At 35.3% G+C, this 24,993-nt stretch overlaps 1 protein-coding gene across 6 annotated transcripts in view; it reads right to left on the bottom strand.

The window, feature by feature from the left end:
• PCDH15 (protocadherin related 15) overlaps window positions 1-24,993 on the bottom strand; it is a gene marked incomplete at both ends in the record, with an annotated part of 722,972 nt that overhangs the window by 208,803 nt on the left and 489,176 nt on the right. The window lies entirely within an intron of this gene.

Here is a 24,993-nt window from a genome sequence, read left to right as displayed (position 1 = left end):
GTTGCATGTTAGAGTTATTCCCAGTTGTGCTAAAATAACCAGGCCTTTGCACTTGGCCATCAGTCATCAGACTACATTGAGAAAGGTGTGACCCTTCTCTCTCTGCAACTGAGGTAACCCTGGAAGTAACCCTGGTTGGCAGCCAAAGGATATCTTCCTACATCACTCCCAGAAGACAGAATGTCCTTCTTTGAAGGGGAATCTGGGAGATGCATCTCAGTCTCCATCACAAGCTAATATCTATACTGTCTTTTCATTAGATTACAAACTTCTCATTTAACAAAACATAATAAATCACACATACACGTGTGTGTGTGTACATACACACACACACACACACACACATACTTAGAATAATTCCAATGTCAGTCATTCACTGTTTTCAAATGAAATAATCAGCTCCAGAGCTACAGAATGACTTCAAAGTTACAAAACCCTCTGGTTTGACTGGGCTGACCCAAGCTAACAATGACCTATTTCTACCCCTGTACTCAGAGATATGGTTCATATTTTCTTTTTGAATTTAATTCTCCTTTAAGAGCAAAAATCCTAGATGGTGAGTGAGCTTTACATCTTTTCTATCTTGTAGTTCTTACAAACACCCAGCAAGACAGTTTTTTTGTCCACATTTTATAAATGAGAATATTTCAGAAAAGCTAAGAAACTTGTTCAGGTACTTATACCTAGGAAATAAGAGAACCTGGATTTGAATTTAGGACATTAATATATCATCTGCTTGTGATCCTTGTTCAGGGAGGGAGGCTGTTGTAATTGGTGCAGCATCATAAATTATTCTAGCTGCATGACAGATTGGAGCCCAGAGATAAGTAGTAAGATGACTTGGAAACATTTTAGAATTCACTCTGAAATAGTTTACTTATTTTAATTATGGAAATGAAGAGCCATATCACAGAAATCCACACCTTGAAGATTATTATTACAGAGTAGCTCAGAATTTACATGCATTCAATGATAAAAATAAAAACCTAGGTTACAGAAAATTGTCAGTGGTTCCCCTCACATTATTCCTTGCTCTGCCTCAGGCTAGTCTGGACTGATATCAGAGGGAAAAAAAATAATTCAGTGAAGTCAATGGAAGTCATTGCATCAAATCCTGGGAAATACAATATACAATGTACCCAGAGCTATGAATTTTACTGATCATTTTGAAACATGAAGGTAGTCATTTCAAAATAAATGTATAAACCATCCAACATCTATTCCTGTCTTCTCCATTCTCCTGCTACTGAAATTGAGGAGAATCTCCATCAGTGGATTCAATCCCCTCCTATGTTCTGGGGGGCTATGCTCTTGGGACTATGTTGCCTCTCTTTCCAGCATCTTCCACATCCCTTTTTACTGAAACTATTTCCATTAGCCTTCATTTTATCATTACAAAAAAAAAATGAATGAAGAAGTAAAAAATAATCATATCCTACTATGTCTGTTATCTTGCTACAATTCCTTCACATCCCAGTCTTCTAGGGGGAAAAAAAGGTCAACTTACATTATCTCCATTGCTGCACTCATTCCTTAATGAGTTATTTATTTAGTTAGTCAGTCAAGCCAAACTATTCTTTTTCTATTTTAGCCTTTTCATTTTCTTCTACTTGGAGTAGTCTTCACAGTAGTCTACCTTTCCTTCAGTTCTCAGCTTACATAGCTTCCCCCTCACAGAAGACTTTCCAGAGCCTCTCAGCACACAGGAGGATACACTCAGAGTACTCACCTTCCCTCACAGTGCTCATGACAATTTTTACTTTTGTAGTTAATGGTGTGTTTATGTATTTAATGGCTGACACTTCACTGGTCTGTGAGATCCATGACAGCAGAGACCCTTCTGTTTGTTCCAGCACTGTGAGTCCAGTGCTCTACACATAATAGACACCTTATAAATATTCATTCAAGGAATGGATAAATGAAAGATAAAACAGATCGTAACCATCCAACTAAATTTGAAAATATGTCAGTGCAAGGTAGTATATTGAGTAGAAAAACATACTGACAAAATACTACTATTTCCTCCTTTTTAAATGTGAGAGAGAATCTAACACTTCAAGAAGAGGCAGAGGAAGTTATTATTTACCATAAGGAGCACCTGTGAATGTTGTCTTTGGTGTTGGTTGAGGAAGAGTATTCTGATCATGATATTCTTGCAGCCTCTAAATTTTTATCTTAGTATACTTCATTTAAAATAATACTAAACATTTGGTCTAAAAATTCCCCTTTTGTATTCTGTTATTTTATTCAGAAGCTGTGTTATAGTTCCCACTCATTTACTTCTACCTAAGATGCCATGCCAGTGAAGTGGGAAAGTAATTCACACTTTAAAGTGCTCTATAAACACTTATCTTCTACAAATCATTGTTGGCAATTAAACTGAAAATTTAGCAAAGGCAATTCTTAACCTAATTGATGAGGACTGAAAGCTGTTACCCTGCTCTTTGTTCTTAAAAGCAGAACTGTTACTTTAATCATTCATTTAACCAGCATATATTAAAACATGTAATATTCACCAGGTGCTATGCTTGGTTCTAGATATACAGAAGCATCAGATATGTTCCCTAATACCAGATACTTAATTGCTCTTAAAGATGCCAGAATTACTTATTTAAAAAATAAAACGAAAAAAACAAAGAATTATATCAAATTTTTGCTATATTCAGTTAGTAAATGTGCTCTGTGAATAAAGTTGGATGTTGAGTGTAGATGCTAATAAAGTGCTACATGCCAATTAGACATAATTATGCATATGTGTGTATATACATAGTAATAGATATTTGTCTAGTACTTTCTATTTTGAAAGCTGCTTTTATGTACATAATCTCTTAATTATCATATCAAAAATGTAAAGAAATTATGAGCACCTTCATTTTACTGATTTTATATGAACTTAAACAGATTGACCATATTGTACAGCTAATAAATAGCAGAACTAAAATTCCAACCCACATACTCCACTATAAAACTTTTGCTTTTCCTACTACATCAACTTTCTTCCCCCTCACTTTCTCTCTTGTTCTCTCTATTCATTGTAGTAACATATGCAAATCTACATGATAATTAATACACTAAGAAATGTACAATACCATACCATACATTCATCAAATCTCACCTTTCATGTCAATCTGCTTGCATTACCTAAAATTAACTTCATTAAAAAGTGATATAAACAGGGCTTCCCTGGTGGTGCAGTGGTTGAGAATCTGCCTGCTAATGCAGGGGACACGGGTTCGAGCCCTGGTCTGGGAAGATCCCACATGTCGCGGAGCAACTAGGCCCGTGAGCCACAACTACTGAGCCTGCGCGTCTGGAGCCTGTACTCCACAACAAGAGAGGCCACGATAGTGAGAGGCCCGTGCACCGCGATGAAGAGTGGCCCCCACTTGCCACAACTGGAGAAAGCCCTTGCACAGAAATGAAGAACCAACACAGCAAAAATAAATAAATAAATAAATTTTTAAAAAAGTGATATAAACATGAAAATAATTATAAACTTTGCTCAGCTGATAAGATAATGAACATTAGTATCAAATATAAAGTAAAATTAACCTTCATCTGTCCCCAAAAGAATACTATTGCATGTAAAATAAACCAAGATAATCTCATCTTTTTTACCATAATTGATTTTATGTAAACAGCATACAAAGCGTGGCCTGTCAGGGTGTACTGCAGGGTTCAGAGAGATGATGGAAAAACATACCACTAGACAAACAGTCACATTTCAAATATGGATTTTGAATTCTATATAAAAATTTTAATGACCTACATACAGCATGTAGTATGGCATACATCATGTAGCATGGCAGACTTCATAAACACTGAGTGGGTCAACATATGAAGATTTGGATGTAATTATTAGCTCTAAAACTTAAGTGAGGTTCTGTTGTTGCAGGTTAACTTTTAACTAGGCCTTCTGGGATTTCATACAAATTGAAACAGGCAAGAAATCTATTTAAAGAAGGCTTGCACTAAAGGGATAAACTTAATACTAAACTATATTTGAATATATAGAGAGGAGAAATAAACACTAAAGGGATAAAGACAGGAAATCTTTTTTCCTTTCAGGAAAGCATGTTACAAACAAAGAATATTTTTTCAGTGGAGCATTCCTCAAAAACATGTTTGTGTAGACACAGAACCAATGTTATTTTTTATCAAATCAAACCAAAGGAACAAAGATAAATAAAAATGTATATTTATATAATCATTTAAATGCTAGAGTTAAATTTAAATTAGTTTCCACTTTTCTCTGATCCCATAGCACTTTGTACATGCCTGTCTCAGCACTTTTCATATTGCATTGTATATAATTATTTGCATTTATACCTCTGCTATCTAATGTAAATTCTAAAAGAGAGAATGTGCTTTGTTCACATTAATGCTCTAGTGTAGAACTGAGTTTCCATCTCAGTAAATATTAGATGAATTTTTTTGAATCGTGTTATTTTTCCCAGTCCTATATTAGAAAAATATATCAATACATAAAATACAAAATACTAATTTTTAAATTTGGTTTGAAATCAGTCATATATGCTTTCATGCATTCATTTATTCACATGTATTTACTGTCAAATTTGTGTGGAACAGCATTTTAGCTGCTAGGACTGTAAAGAAGGGTAAGAGCAAAGTGCCCTTTCATCTAATGTCACTTGAACCATAGTGAAAAAAGTAGATTTTAAACAATAATTGTCTTGAAAAATTATTAGATTAATAACCTCCAGTAATAAAGATACACTGCACAATTACAGCATCTAATAGAGCTTCTAACCTGCCTTCCTGGAAATTACATTCTAATAGGGAAGATAAAGTTTAAAAAAAAGATACACAAATAAACAATTTCAAATATTAATGAGTATTATGAAAAAAAGTATAGCGAGGTGTGAGAGCACATAAATAGAGGTATTTAATCCAGTTTTGTGGGGCCAAGAAAGCAAATGGCATTCAGCTCACATCCATCACCCCTAAACTGTAGGTTTAATAAGGTCAGGAATCCTCAGGATGACTTTCACATTACTTATACTAAGTACAAGTCATGACAAAATCACTGTTTTTTCCCCTTAGGAAAAATGGCTATAGATACAGTACGTCTTGATTTCAGTAAAATTCTTGAAACTTTTAAAATTCCATTTTAGCTGTTAAAATAGGGGGAAAAATGTTTCCTAGATGATGACAAAATGATTTAGATTGGGAGCTCAGTGAAGAATCATCCCCAAGTTGGACTTTAAACTTGACAAGACTCTGATGGCAACCTGCAAGCTTCTCAGTAATTAATAATTGGTTCCACATTGTCAGCCATTTTTATGAAAGCATAAAAGATATGATTTTGAAATGTATTCATAGTAGGAATCTTAGCAAAATGGTTCATACCATAGGTGGTTGAATCAAAATTAAGATATATCTCAATGTAGGTCTCAAAATTCAAGAGTATAAAATGTTACTGCTGCCACTACTATCACATTAGCTGTTAGAGTTCTTATTATGCTTAGGCAATCGTGATGCCTCTCCTTCAAACCTTAGGGGAGTCTATAAACTAGACCTACTCTCTCCATTTTGTAGACAAGGAAACTGAGTTTCAGGTAGGTAATTTGCCAAAGTCATAGAGTTGCTAGGTAATAAAGCTAGAATTCAAAACTGAGACTGTCTAATGCCAAGACTAGTGCTCTTATCCAGAATTTTAGGCTTCTTCCAACCAAGGTAATTACAAGTTCTTTAGGATTTCACAGCTTGATGTCACTGATTCTGCCATTTGCTAGTTATACAGTTTTCACAAAGATATTAACCTCTTAGAGTCTGCAGGTGTAGAGAAAATATTAGTACCTACCAAATTAGATTTTATGGTTATTGAATGAACTAATACACAGAAAGCACTTGGAACTGTATCTGGCATGTAGCAAACAATCAATATATGTTAGTTAATAATGCTAATATTACTTTAAAAATTTTATAATAAATGTCTTCCTAGGTTTATAACCATGGCTAAATGCCTACAGATCTGTGTGGAATTGAGATAATCTCTCAAAAATTATAATCTCTCAACTTAATTAGCACTCATTCATTGTCATTTGTTTAATTTTCAATAAATTTTCACAAGGTCCCAGATATTCTTCTCACCTACTCTTATTTCAAAAGCTGACAGTAAGCCAAATACACGAAAAAAATAAAATAGTAAAAGATATATGGTGCTATTGCTCTAAAACATTTTCTCTAAATATTTTTATTTGTAGCATCTCTTTATTTTTTTAATTTTATTTATTTATTCTTCACAGTAGGTCCTTGTTGGTTATCTATTTTAAATATAGCAGTGTGTACATGTCAATTGGGAATGACATGTGCATCTCTTTAAAATAAAAATTGAAATACCAAGTGATCCACATTAAGTCTGTGGAAGATTTTATGCACTTGTGAATTATTCTTTAGCTCATGGGAGTTGTGATTTTTTTTTTTTTTTTTTTTTGCGGTATGCGGGCCTCTCACTGTTGTGGCCTCTCCCGCTGCGGAGCACAGGCTCCGGACGCGCACGCTCAGCGGCCATGGCCCACGGGCCCAGCCGCTCCGCGGCATATGGGATCCTCCCGGACCGGGGCACGAACCCGTATCCCCTGCATCGGCAGGCGGACTCTCAACCACTGCGCCACCAGGGAGGCCCGGGAGTTGTGATTTTTAATTGAGTGATAATCAAACTGAAAAATCATAAAGGCAAACTTGCTTAGAAAAGTCAACTACATTTACGTAACTGATGAAACTGTTGAGCTGTGTTAATTCATTAAGTTCTTCCTGTGAATGACGTTATTTTGATGCACTAATATTGACTTTTAGTCTCTTCAGGACCAAGGCTACCTGCAATTTTTAGTGAGACCATAAATTGAATATAAAATTTTCTAGGCATGAATATTTTCACCTGAAATACATGCCTTGTTAGTTAGAGGAAGTTATGGTCCACAATCCAGATTTCAGGGGGGAAGGTAGCTATTCTCATCTTTATTGGAATTAAAAAAAAAATCCTTATTTGAAAGGACAAAGTAGAACCTGCTTACTGGCATCTTCTTACCTTTCTATTTTTTTTATATTACCTTGATTTCTCTACCACTACCCTCCCAAGTCTTTACCTTTGTACCTCCTCCATTTCTTCTATCAACATTAAACTTTCCACTGCTCAAAAAAAAAAAAAGTCCTGTGAACAAGAAATTGTTTGGTACCACACAGATTGAGGAAGAGCTCAATTAAATGAAAGTGAAGCAATTCATAAATAACCAATTTTGTGGTAATTTTACTGTTGTATGCTTAATTTTTATATACAATGAAATGGTAAGAAGTATCTAGTTTTGATAAATTTCTCCAAATGTGTTTTTAGTCATCCCATGATTCTGCTGGTTTCCCTTAACTTCACTATTTTTTCCTGTTTATTATGTTTCTTTTACATCCTATGGAATACTGACTGTATAACTAAATAATAAGGAAAGTCAAAGAAAGAGAAATAGATGATCTCCTGATGCATAGTCTTAGCTATAAAAATAATGGCCAGATGGTAAACAATCATAGCAAATTTTGGGCTTCCAGAGAGAAAGACTAAATTCAGCTCCAAAGGGACATAATTTGAAGCTTGTTGGGCTACACAATATGGAATTAAAAATAGCCAACCAGTCAACCCAGGATATTTTTTTAATTTCCTATAAAATTTAAATTGTTGTGAAATGAACCTAATAAGCTCAGTAACATTGACATCTCATGCCATTTTAAGCTATTTTATCAGCAATAATCATTTTTTCCCCTTTGCGGAAATTTTTTTGGTAAGTTTCAAAAGTGAGCTACACATTGATGGGGGTAATCCTTTCACAATGTATACATATACCAAATGATAGCATTATATACTAAATAACTTATAATTTTATTTGCCACTTATACCTCAGTAAAACTGAAAAAAGAAAAGAGTTACACATAGAAAACTTCAGCCTGCTTTATAGTAACATCTAAATTATCATCTTAAATGATTTGGCCAATTTGTTCATCATACATACGTTCAGCATTTTAAAAATAAACGTTCTTAGACAGTTTATGGTAATTTGTATTTTGAAGTTTTGCTTAAGAAAATTTCTTTGTTACAATGTCAATGTCAGACTAGAGATCCTCACAAAAAATATAATTATATTTTTTCTTTTAAGATTTAAATTAGTAAATATTGGTAAAGACAAAGTATAGAAGTAAACCAGACTTTCTTTTGTATATATGAGTTTTACCATTACAATAACATATTATGAATTTTAAGTATAAAAAATAAATGTTATTATTACAGTGCAATCTAGTATAATTGGATTTACAGGATCAGACATATTTTAGATATCTAACACACAGTATTCTGTGAAGATCTATCAGAAGATTCCTACTGGGCACTGGAAAAGTGGATAGATTATTCTATGTGATGTAGTTGAAAGGACATTATATGTAGAAGTGAAAGCTTAGTTTGAGCCCTCCTTCTAACATGCTAACTGTATGGTCTTTGGTATTTATTCTCCTAATTCTTAAAGTTAAAAGATTTTCTTAGAGAAGTTATTTGAATGGTGCTTTCCACCCTTAAAATTGCATGCTTTTATAATTTATTTTAGATGCTATATTTTTATTAAGCCAAACAAATCATGATACAGTCCTGATAGAAGATTTGTTAGAGGAACAATAGAAAGTCTGGATAAAGGTTAGACATGATTTTTTGCTACATGAGCAACAGCTCTTTATTTTAAAAAATGGCATAAATGTGAAATATATGTTTATTTAAGTAAAATATGATATTATGAATGGACTTATTAAAAGTTGCCTTAATTTCCTCTTTAGTTGTTATTTCATATCATAAGTTTTCATGATTGGACATTTTTCTTCTAAAAGGATCAGAATGAAGCATGATCAATATATACATACAACTGAAAATAAGTGTAAAAGTAAATCAAATTTAAAACAACCTTGTACATATTTACTTGGCTTAAAGAAATTTTTTTAAAATATATTTTTAAGAATCCTTTTCACATCCTTAACCAGAAGAATTTTTCTTTATTTCTCAAAGCCACAGAACAACTAAGCCCATGCACCACAACCACTGAGCCTATGCTCTAGAGCCCACAAGCCACAACTACTGAGCTCATGTGCCACAACTACGGAAGCCCACGTGCCTAAAGCCCACACTCTGCAACAAGAGAAGCCACCGTAATGAGAAGGCCGCACACCGCAACAAAGAGTAGTGCCTGTTTGCCACAACTAGAGAAAGCCCATGTGCAGCAACAAAGACCCAAGGCAGCCAAAAATAAATAAATTAATTAATTAAAAAAAATCTTTTTCTATTGGATATGATTAGATGTAAACGTTTTCAATAAAGGCATACGTGTGATAGAACAGTATAATTGGCTTTGGGAGTAGCTATACCCAACTTCAAGTAGTAATTGAATCAATAAATAAATGTATGAAAATAGGAAAATCACATAACTTTTCTGATGCCCTGTTACCTTATCTGTAAAATGGGGCAATATTATTGGTGTGACTTCCTTCGCTGTACTCTGAGAAAAAATATACTAATGAATGTTCATTTATTCATTCATATTCATGTTTCAAATCTTTGGTCAACTGTGGTATACAATGCAAACAGATAGTAAGAGAAGTAAAAATAACAAGCAAAATGTATTTTAAAGTAATAGCATTTTTGTGAATATTTTCCAACAGCATACTTTAAAATATTTTTCCCTTGCATAATTAAGGAAGGGGCTTAAAATTATATTCCACAATTTTATAATGGTATATATAGACAGTTTTATAAAATATCTTTTACAACTTCCACAAGAATTACTCTCAGGAAGGAAATAAATCTTTTCCTAGAGGAAAATACATTGATTTGATACTCCTTGGGTTAAAAATGAGGAACAGAAGGCATAAATGTTTACAAGAGTCTAAACAAAAAATAATCATTAAACTGTTGAATAGTTAAAAGAAAAGCTACTTTTTTTTACTCCTTAGAGAGAAGAAGAAGTAATAAAAGAGATGGAGAAAAGTCAGAAAACTGGGCTTAGGGAGGGCTGTGTGTAATATAGGTTGAGAGTAGAATGAAAAAATCATTAGTATTGGGATAGTCAACAGAATTTAAATAACATAACTGAACAGTAAGAAGCTATCTGTAGTTTCTGAATGTTTCTACCGTCTATAATCTTCCTAGTATAATCAACATTCTGATGAATAATTTGTATAAATAGATTTTAGTAAAAATCAAAAAAGGATTATGGTAAATTGAATTATTGTGTGCAGTTTTCCACTTTCTCCCTGCTATTGAATTGTTTACCACATTGCCTTTGCCAAGTGACATTGCAGTAACTCCCATTAGAAAAGACTTTACACATATGAAATTAGGAATGGCCTCTTACACTCTTGACCTTCATAACAAAAACATGGTACTGGTGCAGAATAAGACACTTAAGAAGTAGGCCTAAACCTGAGCTCTGCCCTGGGGCCACACCCATCTGAGGCCAATGGAGATCAGCCAAACCCCAGTACAACCCCTACCTATGCACAGACTCAAGAGTGAGAAAAATGAATATTCACTGTTGTGTCATGAAGATTTTCTGTTGCCTGTTACACAGCATTATTACAGCAAAACTGATCACTGCAGGGATTAAATTTTACATATACAATTTCAAGGTATGAAATGGAGAGACTATTCACTGGAGCAGGAACTTAGACATAGAATTGGCCCATGAGTATATGTATACCTTCCTCTAACAGGCCAACTCCACCCAGAAATCTGAGGTTTCATTCAATCTTGGTTATATATTGAGAAGCCTAGTGACCCCAAGTAATATATTAAAAATATATTTATATATACATGTTATTTGTGGAAAATATATCATTTTTGTTCAGAAATTCCCATTTATCCACATGGCTTTGAAGCTTATCTGAAATCTACTTGCTATAAAACAGACTTCCTGACTGATAATGCTCTTCTATGGTAAGCAGTGGAGGTTTTATGTGAAAGATAGATTGACATAGAGTGAGCCAGAAATTAATCTAGCAAGAAGTAAATGATTTTTTTTTAATGCAAACAGTAAACGTTTAGTAGTAGAAGAGAGAAATAAAAGGTACTATAAATCTCTTCCTTGGGAAAAAATATAGGTAGTCCAATATGTAATACAGGACCTTAAAATAATAAATAAGTCCTCCAGTAAAGATCTCTAAAACTTGAATGAGGGAGTAAATCATGTGAAGAGTTAGAGAGAAGTGTTCCAGGAAGAGGTACAATCTTCTAAAATTTGTTGGGACTTGTTTTGTGACCTAGTGTGTGATCTATCCTGGAGAATGTTCCATATACACTCAAGAAGTATGTGTTTTCTGCTGCTCTTGGGTAGAATATTCTGCATATATCTGTTAGGAACAGTAGATCTATAGTGTTGTTCAAGCCTGCTGTTTCCTTATTGATTTTCTGTCTAGATGTTCTATTCATTATTGAAAGTGGGGTACTGAAGTCTCCTACTATTACCCTGGAGTTCCCTAATTCTCACGTCAGGTCTGTCAATATCTGCTTATATATTTAGGTGATATGATACTGCATACATATAAATTCATAATTACTATATCTTTCTAATGAATTGACCCTTTTAATAACTGTATAATGATCTTCTCTGTCTCCTGTGATAGACGAAACACTGATGAAAAAGACAATCATTGATGAAAGAAATTAAAGAAGACATAAATAAATGGAAAAACTCTCATGTTTGTGAATATAAAGAATTAATATTATTAAAATATCCATACTTCCCAGAGCAATTAAAGATTCAATGAAATCCCTATCAAAATCCCAATAGTATTTTTTATGAAAATAGAAAAGCAATGCTAAAATTTGTATGGAACCACAAAAGACCTTAAACAGCCAAAGTAATCTTGAGAAAAAAAGAACAAAATTGAGGCATTGCACGTCCTGATATCAAAATATATTACAAAGCTACAGTAATTAAAACAGTATGATACTGGCATAAAAAGAGAAATATAGACCAAGGTAACAGAAAACAGAGCCCCAAAATAAGCCCACACCTATACAGTTAACTGATCTTTGACAAGGGAGCCAAGACTACAAGTGGGGAAAAAATAAAATCTTCAACAAATGGTATTGGGAAAACTGGATATCCACATGCAAAACAATGAAAGGGGACACATCTTACACCACACAGAAAGATCAACTCAAAATGGATTAAAGACTTATAAGACCTGAAATTATAACACACCTAAAATAAAATATAAAGAGAATAAATAAATATTTGTATAAAAGAAAATGAAAGTGGACTTGTATGTCACATCATACACAAAAATAAAATTCAGATGAAAGACAATATAAATAACAAAACAAAAAAGTATCTTAAAATAATATAGGAGAATATCTTCATGATCTGAGGATGGCAATTAACAATTGAAAAATGATGAATAAAGTTGGCTATCTTAAAATTAAAATCTCTGTGTATCAAAAGACACCATTAAGGAAGTGAAATGAAAGCCCCAACATTGAAGAAGATGTCTGAAATACATGTAACAAGGAGGGAGCAATATGTTGAATATATAAAGATCTCCCACCAATGAAAAAGAACACTCAAGAAGAAAAATCATTGGCAATCCTTTGGATAAAGGGATAAGAGATTTACATAGGCACTTTGGAAAAAACAAAATTGAAATAAATATATGAAATGTTCAATCTCATTAGGGAAATGCTGATCAAGACCACAATGTGATACCACTAAAATTATACCACATTGATCTAAATTAGAAAGATTGACACACCAAGAATGCAGATGGGGACCATTACTAACTCAGAGAATTCTTGACACAGTCACTATGGAAAGCAATTTCACATTTTCAATAAAGTTAACTATGCTTATACTCATCGAGAAACTGAGGCACATTCTCTGTGCTCCAGGAGAAATCATATAAAAATATTCACAGCAGGATTGATTATAATAGCCCTAAACTGGAAACCACTCAAATATCCATCAATAGTGGAATGTGAATGGCATAGATACACATAGAAAATAATATACGTGAATAAATAGAAGAAATGTGGTTGAATCTTAAAAAAGATTAAGATTAATGAAAGAAGGCACATACTAAAACATATATACACTGTAATTCTGTATATACACATTAAAAATATACAAAAGTAAACTATATTATTTATGGATGCTTATTTAGTTGGTAAATCTACAATAGAAAGAAAGAAACTGTCAGAGTGGTTAATTGTAAGTGGAGGAAAGTGATTAGGACTAGGAAGAAGCACCCCTGGGGGATTTCCTGGTGATGCATTATATACTTGGGATATACTTGCATTTATGTTTACTTTATAATAATTTATTAAATGGTGCATTCATGTTTAATCACTGTCTATATATTACACATTTTTTCTTAAAGTTTAAAGGACAAGATTTGGTCCTAATAAAAGGCTTCAGAAACAGTTGCAATTCTTCCTGTAAAACCAAAAATTGATTGCCAAACTTCATCCTCAGTGAGGCTGTAAAGTCAGCATAAGTAACTGTGGTAAGCTATAACGTTTGTGGAGAAGGATAACTGAATCCAACTAAAGTGAATAGGCCATGAATCCTCATCAGTCTATAAAACAGAAGTACAATTTATATAAAGTTGGATCTCATAAATAAGTAATGTAGCATTAAAAGGCACAGCAAGGTGAATAGAGCAGGGGTTTGTGAAGCAAAAAATGGTGGGTAGTTCTTCTTAGGCAAATATTAAATAATTTAAATGGGTATATATTTTAAATGGGTGAGTGAACAGGCTGGTTACAGTTTTTCTCTTGGTAATCTTCTTACACCTGGATATATCCCTCATTATCATTTCCTATTCTCTCAGGTGGTAAATACGTTGTCCTGTACTAAATATAAATTTCAATTGTTCTTTGCATTAATAGTGCTTTTTTTTAACATCTTTATTGGAGTATAATTCCTTTACAGTGGTGTGTTAGTTTCTGCTTTATAACAAAGTGAATCAGCTATACATATACATATATCCCCATATCTCTTCCCTCTTGTGTCTCCCTCTCTCCCACCCTCCCTATCCCACCCCTGTAGATGGTCACAAAGCACCCAGCTGATCCCCCTGTGCTAGGTGGCTGCTTCCCACTAGCTACCTATTTTACATTTGGTAGTATATATAAGTCCATGCCACTCTCTCACTTTGTCCCAGCTTACCCTACCCCTCCCCAGGTCCTCATGTCCATTCTCTAGTAGATCTGCATCTTTATTCCCATCCTGTCCCTAGGTTCTTCATAACCATTTTTTAATTGCATATATATGTGTTAGCATACATATTTGTTTTTCTCTTTCTGACTTACTTCACTCTGTATGACAGACACTAGGTCCATCTACTTCACTACACATAACTCAATTTCATTTCTTTTTATGGCTGAGTAATATTCCATTGCATGTGTGTCACATCTTCTTTATCCATTCATCTGTCAATGGACACTTAGGTTGCTTCCTAAGTGTAAGCACTGTAGATAGTGTTGCAATGAACATTGTGATACATGTCTCTTTTTGAATTATGGTTTTCTCAGGGTATATGCCCAGTAGTGGGATTGCTGGGTCATATGGTAGTTCTATTTTTAGTTTTTAAGGAACCTCCATACTGTTCTCCATAGTGGCTGTAACAATTTACATTCCCACTAACAGTGCAAGAGGGTTCCTTCTTCTCCCCAACCTCTCCAGCATTTATCATTTGTAGATATTTTGATTATGGCCATTCTGACTGGTTAGAGGTGATACCTCATTGTAGTTTTGATTTGCATTGCTCTAATGATTAATGATGTTGAGCATTCTTTCCTGTGTTTGTTGGCAATCTGTATATCTTCTTTGGAGAAATGTCTGTTTAGGTCTTCTGCCCATTTTTGGACTGGGTTGTTTGCTTTTTTGATATTGAGCTGCATGAGCTGCTTGTAAATTTTGGAGATTAATCCTTTGTCAGTTGCTTCATTTGCAAATATTTTCACCCATTCTGAGGGTTGTCTTTTCATCTTCTTTATGGTTTCTTTTGCTGTGCAAAAGCTTTTAAGTTTCATCAGGTCCCATTTGTTTTTGTTTTTATTTCCATTTCTCTAGGAAGTGGATCAAAAAGATCTTGCTGTGATTTATGTCACAGAGTGTTCTGCCTATGTTTTCCTCTAAGAGTTTTATAGTGTCTGTTTACATTTAGGTCTTGAATCCATTTTGAGTTTATTTTTGTGTATGGTGTTAGGGACTGTGCTAATTTCATTCTTTTCCATGTAGCTGTCCAGTTTTCCCAGCACCCCTTATTCAAGACGCTGTCGTTTTGCCATTGTATATTATTGCCTACTTTATCAAAAATAAGGTGACCATATGTGCGTGGGTTTATCTCTGTGCTTTCTATCCTGTTCCATTGATCTATATTTCTGTTTTTGTGCCAGTACCAGACTGTCTTGTTTACTGTAGTTTTGTAGTATAGTCTGAAGTCAGGGAGCCTGATTCCTCCAGCTCCATTTTTCTTTCTCAAGATTGCTTTGGCTATTCGGGGGTCTTTTGTGTTTCCATACAAGTTGTGAAATTTTTTGTTCTAGTTCTGTGAAAAATGCCAGAGGTCGTTTGATAGGGATTGCGTTGAATCTGTACATTGCTTTGGGTAGTAGAGTCATTTTCACAATGTTGATTCTTCCAATCCAAGAACATGGTACATCTCTCCATCTATTTGTATCATCTTTAATTTCTTTCATCAGTGTCTTATAATTTTCTGCATACAGGTCTTTTGTCTCCTTAGGTAGGTTTATTCCTAGGTATTTTATTCTTTTTGTTGCCATGGTAAATGGGAATATTTCCTTAATTTCTCTTTCAGACTTTTCATCATTAGGGTATAGGAATGTAAGAGATTTCTGTCCATTAATTGTGTATCCTGCTACTTTACCAAATTCATTGATTAGCTCTAGTAGTTTTCTGGTAGGGTCTTTAGGATTCTCAATGTACAGTATCATGGCATCTGCAAACAGTGACAGCTTTACTTCTTCTTTTCTGATGTGGATTCTTTTATTTCTTTTTCTTCTCTGATTGCTGTGGTTAAAACTTCCAAAACAATGTTGAATAACAGTGGTGAGAGGGGATAACCTTGTCTTGTTCCTGATCTTACTGGAAATGGTTTCAGGTTTTCACTATTGAGAACGTGGTTGGCTGTGGGTTTGTCATATATGATCTTTATTATGTTGAGATAAGTTCCCTCTATGCCTACTTTCTAGAGGGTTTTTATCATAAATCGATGTTGAATTTTGTCGAAAACTTTTTCTGCATCTATTGAGATGATCGTATGGTTTTTATTCTTCAATTTGTTAATATGGTGTATCACAGTGATTGATCTGCGTATACTGAAGAACCCTTGCATTTCTGGAATGAACCTCACTTGATCATGGTGTATGGTCCTTTTAATGTGCTGTTGGATTCCGTTGGCTAGTGCTGCACAGGCTCCCCGGAGGGGAGGCATGGGTAGTGACCTGTGCTTGCACACAGGCTTCTTGGTGGCTGCAGCAGCAGCCTTAGAGTCTCATGCCCGTCTCTGGGGTCCATGCTGTTAGCCGTGGCTCACGCCTGTCTCTGGAGCTCCTTTAAGCAGTGCTCTTATTCCCCTCTCCTAGCGCACCGCAAAACAAAGGAGCAAGAAAAAGTCTCTTGCCTCTTCGGCAGCTCCAGACTTTTTCCCGGACTCCCTCCTGGCTAGCTGTTGTGTACTAGCCCCCTTCAGGCTGTGTTCACGCAGCCAACCCCAGTCCTCTCCCTGGGATCTGACCTCCAAAGCCGAGCCTCAGCTCCCAGCCCCCGCCCGACCTGGCGGGTGAGCAGACAAGCCTCTCAGGGTGGTGAGTGCCCGCCACCCACCATCTCCACTGGCAAAGGGGCTTCCCAGTGTGTGGAAACGTTTCCTCCTTCACAGCTCCCTCCCACTGGTGCAGGTCCTGTCCCTATTCTTCTGTCTCTGTTTTTCCTTTTTTCTTTTGCCCTACCCAGGTACGTGCGGAGTTTCTTGCCTTTTGGGAAGTTTGAGGTCTTCTGCCAGCGTTCAGTAGGTGTTCTGTAGGAGTTGTTCCACATGTAGATGTATTTCTGATGTACTTGTGGGGAGGAAGGTAATCTCCACGTCTTACTCTTCCGCCATCTTGAAGGTCTCCAATACTGCTTTTTAAATCAACCCCATATATACTATTCTACATGTTGCAATTCTAAAAGTAGAGAGATTTCCAGTATCAACAGTTTTTCTCCATTTATCAAGACCACTTATTTACTTGCATGTATGTGTGTGAGGTAAGCCAAATAGGTATTTTAGTTGTTGACATATATTTCTCTTTCTACAACGTTCATGAATCTTCAGTGGAAAAATGTACTTTCAGATCATTTTAATCCATTAGGTCTAGTTTAATTTAGCATCTTATAAGACCCAAATATTGGGCTGGGTAGTGAGGTTTCTAATATCAATATGACACAGTCTCTGCTTTCAAGAAATTTGAGTAAATGGAAACTTTCAGTAGACTTTGGTAAGCGCTACCAAAAAGTTGTACACAGTATGAGATGGGCCATTTAGGACATAGAAAAGTTCAGAAAAAGCTTTTCTGGAAAAGATTATGTTTGACTAAAATTTTCAAGGATGAGTTATCTAAATAAAAAATGGAGAATGAAGAAATGAGGGCAGAGGGCATGAGCAGAGGCAAACAGACATGGGAGAGTTCTGAGAACGTGCATTAGTAATCTCAAGCAGGTTAGTGTTCCTGGAGGTGAAGTTGTAAAAGCAGTAATGGGAAGTGTGCCTTGTTTACTGCATTGAGGGTTATTTTCTACTATTGAATTATGTTTGTTAGAGACATCCCCAGCAGTTACATTAAGGATAAGTATGAGGCTTGTTAAGATTAATGATAGGATAACGTATTAGGAGGTTGTAACAATAGGTCAGGAGACATATAATGAGAGCTTGACTGTTGTTGTTTTGGGGAGAGGAGAAAATTTGAAAACTATTTGAAGCATGTAAAATTATCAAGATTGGTGACTGACTGGATACAGACAGTGAGGGAGAAAGAGAAGACTGAGATGCCTCTCCAGTTTGGCTTGGGAATAATAAACTGAGAGGCAGAATTCAAGAGAAGAAGCCCTTTCTGAGGAAGATGAAAATAAGGGTTCAATCTTAAACATGTTGAATTTGAGGTGCCTCTAGGACATTCAGGCGGGTTTGTTTTACAGATAAATGTCTATTTGAGGCTCTAGGCTGAAGGAGCAGAGGCGGTTATAGATATAGCTGTGGAAGACATCAGCATCCAAGTGTAATTAAAACAGTGGTTTTTAATGTCAGTGGAATTTCCCCCCAAAATGTGTAGAATTAAAACAAATGAGAAGACAGTTCCAATATCCAGAGTTTGTTTTGGAGGTGAAGAATATGGTTATTACCTTGATTGTGGTGATGGTAACACAAGTGTACATGTATATTTCCCAACTCAAAGTCACCAAATTGCATACATTAATTATCTGTCCCTTTTTGTATACAAGTTTTACATCAATAGAGCTAGGAGGAAAAGGACTAATACAATATTTTTTAAAGAAGGTTTATGAAGAAACAGATAAAGGGAAGACGAAAAGAATCAGACATGCTTAAACATGAAAACCAGGAGAAAACATGTAGTAGAGTCTCATAAAGGAGAGTGTGAGATCCATTTCAAATGCAGCAGTGAAGTTATTCAGATAAAGATGACATTTAGCAATAAAGAGGTCATTGGTTACTATGGGGTTGAGGATGGATATCATTCATTATGCATCTGGGATTATACAACTGTGAATATTTATACACACACATGTATGCACACGTACATGTACCTATTATAATAGCTTATAGTAAGACTAAAAACTGGCAAAAGGATATATCCCAAGTAAATATTATAAAAATATATGCATAAAATTTTCTAATCTATTTATGAACCACTAATTGAATATCTGAAAGATCACCAAGCTTCAAAAATACTCACAAGCAATAGATAAATCTCCATTATAAATATTTTTAGGTAGCAGCATTAAAATGGACATCATTAAGTTTTCAAATTGTGTGGGCTTCTTTTCTTTACTTGACTGAGCACAGTTTTTGCATTATATGGTTTGATTTGACAAGAGAACCCATAAAAATCCACACTTGTGGCCCACTTAAAAAAGAAGTATTATAGTTTTAGGCACTGTTGAACATCATGCTGAGCTACAAGAGCTAAATAAAACACCGTAAATCTCCCCACCTTCATTTCATTTTTAGAACCCCACACAGGGAGACGACAATTACATTAATCAGAGACAGACCACTGAGGTTCAGATTTATTGTTTAATATTAAATTGTATAGTTGAAGGAGATATCAATTTCTTTTTAAAATGGCACCATCACTAGCCTTCTAAACACTTCAGTTTACTAATGATTTTAAAACTGCCTTAAGGGTTTAAAACTGAAGCCCTACCACTTCATCCCAGCTGAGATTTAGCATGCAGATCTCACGATGGGAATACATTTCTGTTTCAGGTTAAATAAATTCAGCCTCTTTTATTTTAGAACTGGAAGAACATTTTGTTGACTCAGAGCTCTATTTTTGTTACTTAGAGCTAAAAGAAGTCAGTTCAGCATAAGAAATTCTACAAGTTTGTAGAATTGGAAGTCTGCTGGGAAGAGGTTCACTCTGTATTGTATATAATGCTGAGAACCTTTTTTAACCTTAACAGGCATTGTTGTTTCCAAATATGCCTTCTCTGATGAATCTGTGCATGCATGCATGCCCAGGGCTACTCTGAAAACTGAGATGAAGAACTGAAAAAGAATTCTGGCCCCTAAGAAACTCCTCAAAGAAATGCTATCGTGAAGGCTAGACACCTTTGATATGAGCTCCAAGGTTTCTCTCTGCTGCTCTCCCTTCAGTATCCACTGACCTGAAACATGCACACAGAGTAATGCGCTGAAGCACCTACAGCAGCAAGTGTGCCTAAGTAAAAACACCCTCTTATTCTCCTTAATAAGCTAGACTCTGTTAGAAAAGTACAAAGAAGTTCTCTTGTGACCCTGTATCTAAGACTGTGTTTATTAAAAGATCTTCCTTTATCTTCCCCCCACTCTCCAATCCAGACTCAAGATTGAATCTATGAGACATTAGTTGAGAAAACAAATGAAAATGACACACACCATATTGAACTAAGCATCATGATTTTTTATCTCCTGTGAAATACTGTGAAGGGTACTAAACAAAACATTACACTGACAAGTAAAGTCTTTTTATCAGTGGCTATTTTGTTAGGCCTTACTGGCCTACCCCATCTGAACTCAACATGTATTAACCAATTTTCTAGAACTTCTCTAAGCAAATTTTCCATTATTGACAGACAATTGACTTTTTCTCAAATTGCCTTTTAGGCTCAATTATGACTTGCATCCCATCCACCTGGTATATCTATTTCCTTTTCTTTTTTTTTAATAGAATCTTGCTAGTTTGTTAAGTTACTGCAGATGATACATTTTTCCCATGAATCCTGGCAGAGCCACCTTAGTCCTTTGTGGTATTTTTCATTCCTTTTAGTAAATAATCAGTATGACACATTTGACATTTGACATAGAGGCACAATTTATTCTTACTGTGTTTGCTAGATTTTATTCTATATACATCTTTCCCCCAACTATACTGCTACTGCTTGTGTTTTGAGAATATGGAAAAGATTCTCAAATTTAAGTGTGGTATACTATATCTGTGTATAGTAACTTCTACATTAAAAAACAAGTTTAGCCAGACTATTACTCAACCATAAAAAAGAATGAAATAATGCCATTTGCAGCAATATGGTTGGACCTAGAGATGATCACACTAAGTGAAGTAAGGCAGAGAAAGACAAATATATATCATTTATATGTGGAATCTAAAAAAAAAAAAAAAAAAGAAAAGATACAAGTGAACTTTTTCCAAAACAGAAACAGACCCATAGACATAGAAAACAAACTATGGTTACCAAAGGGGAAAGAGGGGAGGATAAATTAGGTGTTCAGGATTAATATAAACACACTATTATATCTAAAATAGATAACCAACAGGGACCTACTGTATAACACAGGGAACTATACCCGATATTTTGTAATAACCTATAGGGGAAAATGTTATCGAACCCTGACCTCTGGCCACCTCCTAGGGGTAGACAACTGAACTAAGCTGTACCAATTTTTGAATTTGAATGGAGAGACTGAAGCTGGTTGAAGCTGCTACCTTAATGGCAGTGTCCATGTAGTCCAGTTGCTGAGGCCTCCACAGACTATGGCCCATGGAGACTGCGGGCACCATTAGGCCACGAAAGCCAGGATGGGGGAGAGGTTCGCAGCTGCTTCAAGGCCTGGGCCTGGCCAGTGGGCGGCCCTGGCGAGGGCTATGGAGCTCTGCAGGACACAGCCCTCAGCCTGTCCCTGGGCCCCCAGCTCACCCAGCGGCCTGAGGCTGCAGGGCCTGGAGGGCCCTGGGGAGAAGGCCTCCATCTGCCTCTTGTCGCATTCTGCCCAGAAGACCACAACGAGGCTGACTGAGCGGGACCTCTAACCGCGTTAAGGGTCGCGTGTTAATAGTCATATATAATACTAATGGCTGCCTGCCCACTCTGCCCCTATTACAAAAATAATCTGAAAAAATATATATATGCATAACCATATCACTTTACTGTATACCTGAAACTAACACAACATTGTAAATCAACTATACTTCAAATTTTTTTAAAGTTTATTTATAATATGCTAATAAAACTTTTTGCTCTGTATAATCCAGAAATATTGCTTCAGAAGTATTACCTAGTAAGTAAAGTTTGATACTACAACACTACCTTAATAAATAAAAAGGAAATACATGGTTCCTTTAGCATTTGAATTCAAATATTGGTTTACTCGTACTAAAATGTCATTAGAACAAAAATGCGAAGTTGGTAACTCAAATTGAATACAATAACTAACCATACATATTTTGGTTTTAAGTGTGTCTTAATAGTTTTTGGTGACAGTTAAAATTAAATTTTATAAGTGGAGCATGAGTCATTTAGCGAAAGTAATGTATTATATAGTTATCATTAGGTAGCAATAGGAGACCATTGTGATGCATCGAAGTTCCATTCTATGAACTGGAACTGTGCTGAATCAGTGGGATGCGACTACTTTGGATGGTTTCCTTCTCCTTTGTACTTTCAAGCTCATTTTGTTTTTCATGAAAACATGTTATTGCCTAAAGACCAGGATAATTATTCCTTTATCAAATTATGAGTGCTAAAGTCTATATTTCAATTTTTAATGCTGAGAAATTATAGAGAATGTTTCTCATCAAATTTAAGAACCAGGAGACAATAAATAAAAGTTAATGCTGTAATTCTTTCAAAGACAAAGAATCACTAGGAAAAGTGGCAAAGATAGGTTAAGGGAAAGGAAAAATAACTAAAAATCAATCAGCATGCTAATGTCTATGTATGTGTTATGACCTGTATATTGCCTATGGGTTTTATGTCTCCAATGCTAAGTAAATTAAAAGAAATGGGAAAGATAATTTTCCTAAATTTCCAATATCTCTTTATTTTATCTGAATACTTGACAGATATGATTAAAATAATTCTCAGTTCTCATCAAAGTGGCATCCTAGAGTGACAACTGTAATATAACTTAACTATCATTATGATTAAACTGTCACATTAGTTCAAGTTTTTGTTTGTTTTTTTTTTCGAAGACAAGTTTTATTTGGGAAGAGTTTCTAATTGTTAAAGCTGCAAGCAAGTTCCCTTCACAAGTATAGTTCTACAGACCTAGTAGTTTCAGAGATCCCAGTGTTCAAAGGTACACCTCAAAATTAATAACAAAAACACACCCATGGAGAAAGGGAAGAGCTGTTAGACTGGTTTGGAATGTACAGCCATGGATTTCAGCTGGGCTATTATAATTGCCTTCTAATTCACCTTTCTGGATTTATAATCTTCCATTACAATCTCCTTAGCAGCAATCTTTATAAAATAAAAATCTAATGATACCAGCACCTCAGACCCTCTAGAGGTCTCCCCAGCACCTTCTACAACATGGCAAAGAGAAACATTTATGATGTGTCACATCTTATTTAATGTAATTATGACATGTCACATGCTGTCATTTGTCTATGCTTTTATGCATGCAATCAACTTTCCTTAGATAGTTTCTAACCCCTTTCAACTTCCTTCTCACCAGTATTCATCCTTCATGAATCAGCTTCAACATTGCCCCCTTTCTCTGTTTTCAGAACATGCCCCTCTTATAGATTTAATCACCTTCTTTGCTTGGTGTAACAGAAACTGTCAGTGCCCCATGCATGTCCCTCAGAGCATGTATAGTTTCTGGCCAACTTCCATCTGCTAGTAACTGCAGTCTCACTGAAAGCCCTTACATCAGAATTGCAGAGAGCTGGATGCTTGCCTGGAGGCAGGAAGTGCTGAAAATGTGCCCTCATCCACAGCATCGCTGACCAAGAACTCTCAGGTGTTAGTGTGTGAATTTACCAGTTCCATCACTTTTCAGGATCATTAATTCTGGGGAATGTATTTTGTGTCACTTCCCAGAATTTGCCCTTTTAAGCTCCATTTCTCTTAAGGACAGCTAGTTAACTGCAATCCCTTTATTGTCTGCCTTCTCTTCTCTGCATCACTTCCTCACTTCCCTATTAGTATTACTTTAACTTCTCAGAAAAACTATTTATACCTGACTCTTGTCGCCAGGTTTTTTCGTGTAGAATCTACAGTTAAACTTTTGATACCAGAGGTACTGTGTGGGGTTCTGAGGTTGAATGTCTTGCTGGCCACATGGCATCAAGACCACTTGGCATGTTGTAACAGAATAATTACAAAACTCTCTCTTGTGGTGAATTGGGATGGTAAAAAGGCATAAGGGGATGTATATCTTATCAATTTCTCCAGGATTTGAGAAAGATAGTGACAATGATAATGACAATGACTATGGAGTTAACAGTTGTTGCAAGTATTGTCAGTGCTCTCAGGAAAAAAACTGATGAGCTCAAGCTCAAGTCAGAGGGGTCTCGCTAACAGCATTTAAAGAAACCCTCCTCTTTTAAAGCCAGAGAGAAGATTGAACTGAAAAAACAGACCCTTTGTTTGATTGTAATAGTAGTTGAATTGTAGAGAAGATTTACTGCAAAGCACCGGCAAACCTCTTATTTAAAACTCCAGGCCTTAACAGGAAATATGTAGGACCCTGAAACCTGGACTTGGGGTACCAGGTTGACTCACTCTTGCTGGAGGATTCTTTCCTTGTCTGGAGACCACATAGATGCATCATCTGAGGTCAACACTTCAAGATATATGTACATTCCTCAAAAATTTCCCTCATCTTATGGTTTCTAGACCACTATGCTCAAGACCAGACATGGCCTAATTGAAAAAAGTATTGTCTCTGATTTAAGAAAAATGGGATTATTCATCAAAAGAGTAAGAGAAACTGGCTAATATTTCCAGTTAGGAATTAAGAGAGCATGCCTAGAAATGAATGTTGAGTATGTTGGACAGGGATGAAACTGAAATATAAGGTACACAGGAGATGCTAAAGATATGTTTACACAAGCAAATGACATTACATCTAAGCATTTGTGTTTTGTTTGAGGTATGCATTTCCAAACTTATGCTTAATGGTATAGATAATTACATACTTCTCTAAAAATACTTTATTGTAATTCCAGAAAGTAAAAATATATATTAAATAAGAAAATAATACTCTCAAATGAATCAATGTTTAAATTATACAATGGTCATAAAATATAAATCAACGAGCTTAACAACTTAAATCCAAATGGACACAATATGGTTTATAAAAAAAAAAAATCTTGAAGGTTATCCAGCACAGTGATCAAGAATGAATGCACTTTATTCCATCTTGTCTTATACCCAAGTGATAAAACATCTTGTCTTATACACAAGTGATCTTGCTTATTGCTTT

The sequence above is a fragment of the Mesoplodon mirus genome (assembly GCF_964341445.2).
Source record: "Mesoplodon mirus genome assembly, chromosome: 2".
Taxonomy (NCBI): Eukaryota; Metazoa; Chordata; class Mammalia; order Artiodactyla; family Ziphiidae; genus Mesoplodon; species Mesoplodon mirus.
The sequence above is the reverse complement of the archived record's forward strand: the minus strand, read 5'-3'. Positions and strand labels throughout refer to the sequence as shown.